This window comes from Lolium rigidum, chromosome 7, assembly GCF_022539505.1.
Source record: "Lolium rigidum isolate FL_2022 chromosome 7, APGP_CSIRO_Lrig_0.1, whole genome shotgun sequence".
NCBI classification, from domain to species: domain Eukaryota; kingdom Viridiplantae; phylum Streptophyta; class Magnoliopsida; order Poales; family Poaceae; genus Lolium; species Lolium rigidum.
In genome coordinates, this window is record NC_061514.1 from 52,762,060 (window position 1) to 52,772,215 (window position 10,156).

Genomic DNA, 10,156 nt, shown 5'->3' on the forward strand with positions numbered 1-10,156 from the left:
CTCCCTCCGACTAGAATTAGGTGTCTGACCGGTAGCTAAACTCAATAATTACATTTTCACCCTTCGTATTTCAAAACTCAAACACCGAACTCCCCGATCGATCGATCCAAGATTCGTTGCCGGCGGAGACCCGCGCTCGAGTCTGCGCGCCGGCGGGCCGGCGGCTTCCTGTGCTCCACGTCGCCGGCCTCTCGCATCGCCGGCCTCTCGCGCCGCCAGCCTCCCCGGCTCTCCAGAGCTCGCCTCCCGCCGCCGGCCTCCCCTGCCCCCCGCCGCCTGCCTCCCTCTGCCCCCGTCTCCCGCCGGTGGTCTCCGCTCCATCCATCCTCCTCCAGCACCCATGCGTCCGCCTGAAGGAGGCCGGCGCCGGGGCAGCTTATCCTCTCGCCCTGGCTGCCGCGCCAGCAACCTGCTCCCGCCACAGCCTCCCGCCGCTCTCCACTCGAGGTCGGCTCCTGCGCCCATGCGTCCGCCTCAAGGAGGCCGACGGCGGGCCAGCTTCTCCTCCCGGCGTGGAGGCCGCGCCTGCAACCTGCTCCCGCCACTCCGCTCACCGTCGGAGGATGTACAAGCTGCTCCCGGTGGCCTCCTTCTCAACGAGAAGCCATGGAGGCGAGGTCCATCGATGTCAGCTCTGCCGCTGGAACCATTTCAAATTCTTGAGCTGGTAGGTCCTGTAATGTGCAGAAATTTGTGAGCATTATTTTGTTTCAATGTACAGGAGTAAACATGATACTCGTACCTAAATAATGCGATCATGACTGAGTGCATTCAGGCAAATTTAATTTGATTGGCTCCCAGATCTGACACTTTGAGTTCCAGCAATATGTGAAAAACATGTGTCTCGTTGCTGCAATGAGTTCTTACCACAAATTTCATGTGACAATTAGGTAGCTCCATGATAATTATTTGTTCATTGCTCTGCCTTATTGTGGAGGATTCAGAGACTTAATCTTGCCCTCATCGTAGACACTCAATGTCTGTCGTGTGATACTTGAGCTAGTGCTGAAACTGCTGAAACGTTCAGCTCATAGGAGACCTGGGATTTAACAAGTGATGAAACTCTGTTGCTCCTTCTCTCCTCTTGTTCGACACTCAACATGGGAGCAGTCTGTCGCTGCCAATGTCGGCACCCAGACACCTAATAGGACATCACCACTTGCAAGAAAATGGTATAGAAAGAATGAGCATATGTCACATTATAATGCAGTAAGTTTTGAAATAATGCTACACAGACAAAACCGACCATTGTTTTGAAATAATGCAGTAAGTTTTGAGATACATGCAAACTACAGTACACACGAATAATTGACTAGAAGAAACATACTGAATAATTGAGCACAAAATACAGGGAATGAGCGTCTAGGATCCCGGTTACCTGGTGAACTGTGTCATGGTAGAAATCGTTGAATTTTGAAGCATGAATAAGGCTTTCCCTGAAACCACCAGACGGACGGGCATTTGGACCTGCATACTCCTTGTAGGGAAAGGCAAATAGGTGCCCAATGGCTGCTATGAGCATCTCAACGCACAATACAGTAGTTCTGGAGATCAGCAGCCTTTCCGGTGTTCTTGATAAATCGAGACTTGGCAGCAAGGAAAACCAGGACACCCTCCAATGCATAAATTCGAATTATTGCATGGATTAGTGGCTTGATCTTGCCCTCATCATAGTCACTCAATGTCTGCCCTGTGATATTGCTGAAACTGGGTAGCTAGTGCAGTGCTTTGGATTGCTGCAATGGCTTTGTATTGCTTTGGTCCAGCTAGTGCTTACTGAGCAGTGCTGAAACTGTTGAAACATTCAGGAGACCTGGGATTGAACAAGTGCAGAAACTCTATTGCTCCTTTTTTCCTCTTGCTCGACACTCAACAGGGGAGCAGTCTGGGTGGCATACATTGCAAACTTGGTGCCAAGGGAATTTGCATAAATGTACCCTTGACAATACTTTTGACGAGAAAAGTATTGTCAAGCAAGTGTTTGGAGGTCGATTGAAGAGCCAGGTAGCTCTACTTTGTCATTGCTAATTTGTTCTCTTTGCACTTGTGTTCCAACTAATACAATTATCTTCGTATAGTTGACATGCCATGATTGTGGCCACTGCTCGGAGATATTAGAACCCTTCCTTGATCTCAGCTTGGAGATTGATCAGGTTGATAACCTTGTTGCTGCGCTGGAATCTTTTACCAAGGTGGAGCAAATAGAGAACAAGCTAACATGTGACAGTTGCAATGCTCAAGTTTGTAAGGACAAGCGGTTCGTGATTGATAAAGCACCAGATGTTGTTGCATTTCATCTCAAGCGCTTCACCACACTTGATAATTCCATTGAGAAGATTGACAAACATGTGGCATACCCATCAGAACTTGACTTGAAGCTATTCCACAGTAATCCAGAGAAGGAGGTGTGTTTTTGTGCTCTTCTCTGCTTCTAGGTTTATGCATTAAGCATATTTTGATGTTTCCCTTGTATTTTCACATGCACCAGGACCTAAAATATGATCTTTATGGGGTTGTTGACCATTCTGGATTACCAAACTTTGGCCATTATGTGTGCACCATTCGTTCTTCACCAACCAGTTGGCACTTGATGAATGATTCCCTCGTAAGTGCCAAAAGTCGGTTGTTCTTTCTTTTCATGTCACGGATATTTCACCTATTTATAGTCACGCTTGTGTTGCAGGTTGATTCCGTTAGTGAGACGAGTGCACTAGGACACGAAGCATACATTCTGTTCTATGTTAGGCAGGGCAGCTTTCCATGGTTCTCAAATATGCAAGAGGAAGCTACTAAACATCAAACTAAGGTGAAGAAACAAAAGGCTGCATCTTTGAAAAGTTTTTCCCAAGATCAGATTTCATCGCGATTAATGAGGGGCATGATGGCTCCACAAAGAAGATGCTTTGTGAAGAGACTAGATTCTTTGGATCAGAACCCATCATTCGGCTATTAGAGTGGATTCTAAACTTCATGATGTACTCACTGTCAAGGAGTATTTGTGATATCTTTCTCTATGTAAATTTAACACTGAAAACAGGAAGCATCATCCATATGCTTGTGAAAACAGGACACAGATTTAATTTAGAGCAAACAGAGAATATGGACATCCAACCTTATTGAGCTGTACAGCTGATTTAGCATATCTAGTCTACTGTAATAACTGACAGCAATATTCACTGTAAATATAGAAGTTCTGATTGGTTTCTATTTTTCTAGCTTGCATCTAAGCGTTATAAGCATCATCAATTGTACTCCAGTAAACTTTTGGAGTGTGTTTCAGTCCAAGTATTGTGCAAGTTTGTCCAAGCCATAGTTAACTGTCAGTTGCTTATTCAGTTAGTTCACTAAGAACATTCCACACCGTAGCATATCAACAGGGATTAGACACAGGTGAAAACAAAAACAAAAATGCAGAATCCAAAGAAAATTCTGATGATGGTTTACCTACAGAGTAAGTGCAAACGTGAGCAAATTAAGAACACGCAGAGTCTCGCAGACCTCAATCTTGAGCTCCGCCACCACCACCACTGCAAATTAAGGTCCCAGAACTCCGCCACCACGACCACTGCGATTGGAGCTCTGCCGCCACCACCACCATTTGAGCTCCGCCGTGCCGCCACCACCACCACCGCGACATATCCGAAGCAAAATCCCAATCTTTAGCTCAAGCTCGGTCGGAGCCCACCACCCGATTGGAGCTCCATCACTAGCAGCACTGGATCTCCCCCAGCCACCACCACCACTTGAACTCTGCCGGGCCGCCGCCACCGCGCCACCGCGAGAGATCCGGAGGAAAATCTCGATTTTTAACACCAGCTCTGTTGGCACGAGAGGATGAGGGCGCGGCGACGCTAGAGAGGGAGAGAGTCCCCGCGCCGCGAGAGAAGGAGAGGGCGGCGACGTGCGCGCAGGGGAAAGGGCGTGGGACGGAGGGGGAGAGGTGTACGGTGGTCGGGTCGGCGCCGTCGACGAGAGCGCGCGGTCGTCGCGGGGAAGAAGACGAGGGAGCGGGGCGGAGGAGCAACGGAGTTGGTCGGGAATTTTACAGGGGCGTTTTCGCAAAAAAACCGATCGGCAGGTAATTCTAGTCGGAGGGAGTATTTTAGCTGCATTTTGGTACCTTTGTTCAAGTTCATTTAGCATACTTACAGTTTGCGCCGTCTTCCAGTTCAGTTTGTGCATACAAGTTCATTACAATTCGCTTGGACTCGTATGAAATTGGCCAGGTACTAATTTGGTCACAGTTTGGTCAAGTCTCAGCTCCTCGGACACGGGTCGACAACTTTCAGTCATTTCTATGTAACTTCTCTGTTGTACATCACTCACCTTGAAAGTGTACTGCAGCACTGGGTCGGCCTCTTCACCTAATTTTCAAGTGCTATGGTTTACTCTCCTTCGATCAATTTTGGCACCCAAACACCAAGCAGACTTAAACACGTTCAACTTATCTACACGGAAGAACATCTGACCAGATCAGCAAATAAAAAAGAGAGTAAATTCCACTTTTTACCCTCTTGTTTGAGTATTGTGACACATATTACCCCATTTAACATTCTTTCATCCGTATTACCCAATGTTAAGGAAATCGGTAATCGTTAACTGCTCGGTCGGCTTGGGAGTAGCGATTAATCGGAATTCGAACGATTAACTGATTTAATCGGTCGGCTATTAATCGGTGCAACATACACAAATTAGCACTTAAAATAGTTTATATAAGAAAAATAATAGTATATGAGCCTCTATATGTCTAGCCCTACTTCTCTAGAGCCTAAAATCCCAGAAAAACATATGTGATTCTCCTCCATGACCAAATCTTCAAGGTCACGAGCGAATCAGGATCCACTAGCCGAAGTTACGTTCCTTCCTTCCACTTCTTCTCCTCTCACCTCTAAAGTTTAACTTCTCCCACCACCTACCTAGGGTACGACCCATCTTACACCACAACCACCTAACCTATTGAAGGCGTCCTTGAGCTCCTGCACCAGCTTCTAAGGTGGTCGAGCTCCTGTATCTTATATCTTAGGTCTGGGCAACTGCGAGTAACTGGTCTGTGAGGGCAAGGAACTAGTTGGCGACAGTGGAAATCGACCTGTTGGAGGCTGCTATCAAGCGGAAGGTTCACAAAACCTACTCTATTGGGGAGGGTTAGCGCCTGTACTAGCAATATGCATTGAAAATTTTGTAACTTCTTTGACCAAGTGTAGTAGTTAATCGGAAACATACCTAGTAATCGGACTTTCGGTATGATTAATCGGGCTAAAGGATTAACACAAGCGATTAATGGTATTCGACACGGTCATGCCCCTAGTAGCGATTAATCGGCCTAGTAATCGCTGAATCGGCCTAGTTTTTGAACAATGGTATTACCCCATTTAGTGAATTTGTTTCCAGTTTTTACCCCTTATAAAAATTGGAGAGCAATGCTAGGTGGGACTGACGTACAAATGGTGTGCGACGTTGCTTTTCTTCTCCTGGCGTTTTCTCCATTCCGGAATTGATCTGATAGCTGATGTTTCCCGTTTCTACTCACATGCATCAGGTGCACATAAGTATTTCTTCAACGGAGCAATCGATATTCGATGACAGTAGGTACGACTCGTCGAGGTGATCGCTAGCTATTTCATAGTATAGGCGGCATTGATCACATCGTACTAACTTGAGTGGCGCGTTTGGCCGATGGAAGCCACATGTATAAAGTTGCTGGCTCAGTTGAAATCTGATAGCTAGTATGCAACACACGAGAGACGATCGGAATTGATTGACTACACACGTGTAACATGAGTACTTCTTATTTTGTGTTTCTTGCTATGTATCAAAATTATGATGTGACACGTGATATAACATACGAAAAAGCAGAGGCATAATACTATTTGATGGAATCTAGGTCAACTCAAATATATGCAAACTGACACATGCACACATAGTTGATGTCGTGATTATTTGCCACAACATTAAGGTTATGAACATATTGTTGGGTTCAAATTTTTCTAGGTGCAGGAACAAACTCAAGGAAAGGTGCCAATTGGAACGCACATTTGCAAAATCTTAGGGAGGGTAAAATATGGTAAAGGTTTCGTTAAATGAGGTAAGACGGATGAAAAAATATTAAATGGGGTAATTAGTGTCAAAAATATTAAACTTGGGGGGTAAAAATTGGAATTTACTCTAAAAAAGAATGGAAAATATGCATGACAGTATGTACACAGCCTAAACATTGTCCTAAGTCCTAGAAAAAGACACTTACAGACACTTTGTTGCGGACAAGGAAAATTTCAAACATATTTGACTATTCTTGGCAACTTTTGTGTATGACAACTAAAATATTGAATTTTCCTAGCAGGTACAATTAAGTTCACCCGGCCTGTAATCATTGCAACACTCTAGCAATTCTCTCCCTAACAAGTACTATCTAGAACCTAGGTGTGATCCAAATTGGGGCTGGTAAAGGTAGATAAGGATGGGTGCAAGCCCACACATCATCAAGCTTCTCCATACTCCTCTTCTTGATGTTCCAGACAACACGATCGTTCCGTACCTTCTCGTCGTGCTCCTCCAAGTCGTCCGTGAGGTATGCACAGTTTGGTTCGAACCCCAAGAAGTCTTTAGTGGGAACGCAGATTGAGGCGTTGAACCCAAGGAAGAGCGCGTGGTCTCCAATGTCCCTTAGCTCGACCAACTTTTTCTTCTTGATGTTAACCTTGAAGACCACGAGCTCAGTTGTATTGACCTCGTCGTTAACGTTGTCAACTAGCAGCGGCACTTCTATGTCTTGATCATTCGTCATAGTTTCGGTGTGCTCTTTGGTGTTGTCTTTGGCAACAAAATCTATGCGACCCTTGAACGTATCCTTCACAGCGTCTTGGTAACTTTTCCAACTCCTCCACACCTGTAGGAGTTCACCTGATGGCGTGAGGGCAAGGTACATGCTAATGGAGGTATATTGTTGAACGGGACGCAAGATCCTGGTCAGTGACGGCTTAGGCCCATTGAGATCCAATGTAAATACGGAACCATCGCCAATTAGGATGTAGAACAAGCCATCACGCTCGTTGTAAAGAATGTCGCAAACGGAATGCTTAACGTCGGGGAGAAATGTCCACCCCTTGTCACCTGGCCTGGCGTATGAGAGCCTCCACTCTGGCATATGCACGATCAGGACAGTGCACGCCGTCACCTCGGCGGCAGTAGAGATAGCAACCCGGCAATACTCCGCGAGACGTGCCCAGGTGAAGTCCAAGGGACCCCAGACGTGCTTGCCTTCATCGTCCCACCAGTTCGCATCGCAATTGCGGCCCGGATTGATCGTTTGGACCCGCGGGAGCGCGGCCTGGACCCCTGTCATGGGGTTAAAGATGTACGGGTTGCCAACCTCATCGGCGGCGAACACCCAGCCGTTGCACGAGAAGACGAAGCCCCTCTTGTCGTGCGGCGGCCCCGGGAAGGGGACGCGGAAGGTAGCGCCGGTGGAGGGGCAGTAGAGAGCGGCGTCGCTGGACCCATACTTTTCGCACGCGTAGAACAGGCAGGGCGCTTGCTTCAGTTCGCGGATGCGGAAGGTGGTGCAGGCGTCGCGCCAGGACGTGCAGACGGCGCCAGCTCGGGCGAGGCTATGGATATCCAGCGCTGCCATGACGATGAGCAGGAGGTCCTCTGGAAGGTCAGCCCAATCGGCAGCTGATACGGCGGCGTCTTGAGCCATCATCAACCACCGTCGCGCGTAGTTCCAGGTCGCCGTGAGAACTAGGCAGACGGCGATGCAGGACAAAACTGCTCCCATGGTTGCGTCTTGCACTCTTGCGGTGTTGATCGGTGGTTCTGTTGCGACACGGCGCACGGCGCACGTCAGGTATATATGATCAGGAGCATCGGACAACCATCCGAGTCGGGCCCAGCCCCCAGCAAGCGCAAGCGCGCACGGTGCTATCCTATGCTGAATCGGATAGAATAAGATACGCAAGTTTAATTTAGCATGACACGTTGATAAGTAATGAATCATGACTCATGAGAATGGTAGGCCCAAAATACTTTCTCACAGGTAGATATATACATAAGTTGTCTTCAATGATTACAAAATTAAGTTTAAAAGAAAAATTAACATATATATCAAATCATAGACATGTAAATACCATTCTAAGATTCTTCCATCATTTTAATTTGAGCCACAATGCAAGGGCTATACGCACGCGTGCAACCACTAAAGTAATCAACCAGCATCGGCGAGTGGCAACGCTAATAATTTTTAGGGAACAATAACTGAATTGCCATGTCGATGTCCTAGGGGAGATGATTATACGGACCACCATTGCTGGAAATGTAGCGCATCCGGGACAAAAATTGTGATCATCTCATCCTCCTTTTGACAACCTTGATAGAAATTCTAAAATCAAATTGACGAGATAAGATTTGAAAGACCATACATATAGAACTTTACTCTTTCAACACCATCATTGACGGCGGTAAGTAGATCTTGTCCTCGAACAAAGGGTCGAATATCACTTATTGTACACGATACCATCTCCGTTGACGCAGAGGCCAAAAATAAGATTGCTACCAAAACCCTAACCTAATCTCGTGAAACCACTACTTTTATTGAAAATTCAACTCAAAGATCGGTTTTCCCACCCCCTCCCGAGGCCGGCGAGGCCGGCAGGAGGAGAGGGAACCGATTGATGGAAGAGGAAGAGGTGGAGAAGGGAGATAGGTTTAGAACAGGTGGATGGAAGTAGGATGATATGTTTCCTTTATGATAAAATCTATCTAGATTCATTGAACCTATGATAAATATTTAGTAAAGGAGGGAGTACCTAGATTAAAGAAAGGAGGGCACGGTCTCTACCGGTCGTTGGTTTCAAAACAACCAATACTCCCTTGCATGGACCATGTTTGATTTCCATAATTTTAAGTAGATCCATCTCCCTAGGTTATCGTGGTGCATGTGTCCAGGAGTTGTTGGTCCATATCATCACATGGTGTGGCAAGGCCTACCCAAGGCTTCTGCGGGTACTTCCGTTGGTGCGAGCGCCAATGAAGACGGAGAGCTCTTGCAAACTTTTCTTTGTCCAGTATTCCAAGCCACCGCCCCTAGATTTTTGGGGAAGCATGCACGGGCCCAGTTAACCTTGCATTGTCCACCAAAGACCATCATTGGCCGCCCACATAGAGCTTATGAGGGACTTCTTGGTGAAGGTGTTGATGGAACTCTTGCTAAGCCAGAGGGTAGTGAGAACGTGAGTTAGGTAGGATGAAAGCGTTGACTTAATTAATGTAGGATGATTGACTTAATTAATGTAGGATGAAACAGCCTTGTGATGCAGCAACCTCATTTTATCTTTTGCCCTTGTTTGGTTGAATTTCCACCTCCTTAAGCGCCCAAGGGCGATAGGGATCTCCAGATATATGATTGGAAAGTCAACTTTTGTGAATTTGAGGTCCAGGGCTCTCCCATTTGATGGGTGCAATACTTCTCTTGGTGATGTTTGTGCAAAGGCCAGTGAAGTTGGCGACAATGTCTGCCAAATTCCTGAATTCCTCTCTGGTCAGCTTTAGAAAAATAACCGTATCATCCGCATACATCAAAATTTTAGCGACCTTGGCTATCGGCGAGGGCTGATGGGTGGCACCGTCTCCGCCCCGGCTCCACTGCCGATGGGCAAGGAATGAGAGGCGGCAAAGGCAGAACCGCATTTGCGGGCTTGTCGAAGAGGTCCTCTACCGACATAGGAAAGCATCTTGGCCTGGGTCGATCACGACTCGAGCAACAGGTGGAGCCACATCCTACATTTGATCGTTGTCGATGCACACCACAGTCGTTGTGGGAGGGGTAGCGGGAGACGCGGATGGGAAGTCAAGGGCGACGTGAGTCGTGTCCGTTCGCTGGGCAGAGTAGGGTGGGCGGGACCTTGGAGTCGGGGATCTCAGGCGGTAGAGCTCCCAACCAGCTTATGCAGCCTTGGCAATCGCAACAAGGTCGGGAGGCACTGAGGCAAGGCGCGAGGTGCCCGGGGCAAGCATGTCAGCGATTGGCGAGGCCAGGAGCAGCGGGGGAAGTGAGGAGGCTAGGATCGGTGATGCGGACGCCAAAGTCATGATCTGAGAGGCAACGATTGTGGGTGTGCATGGTCTTGGCGTCATGACCTCCCGCTTCGTCCACGTTGCT

At 47.4% G+C, this 10,156-nt stretch overlaps 1 long non-coding RNA gene across 2 annotated transcripts; it reads right to left on the reverse strand.

Moving 5' to 3' along the window:
* Window positions 1-495: 495 nt before the first annotated feature.
* Window positions 496-1,920, reverse strand: LOC124675902. 2 transcript variants are annotated; one of them, XR_006993457.1, is made up of 3 exons: window positions 1,379-1,920; window positions 868-1,158; window positions 496-674 (listed from the first exon to the last, which is right to left on the reverse strand). It is a non-coding gene; the product is annotated as an uncharacterized LOC124675902 (long non-coding RNA). The 2 variants fall into 2 exon arrangements; XR_006993458.1 differs by having other exon boundaries at window positions 743-1,158.
* Between the last annotated feature and the right edge of the window lie 8,236 nt (window positions 1,921-10,156).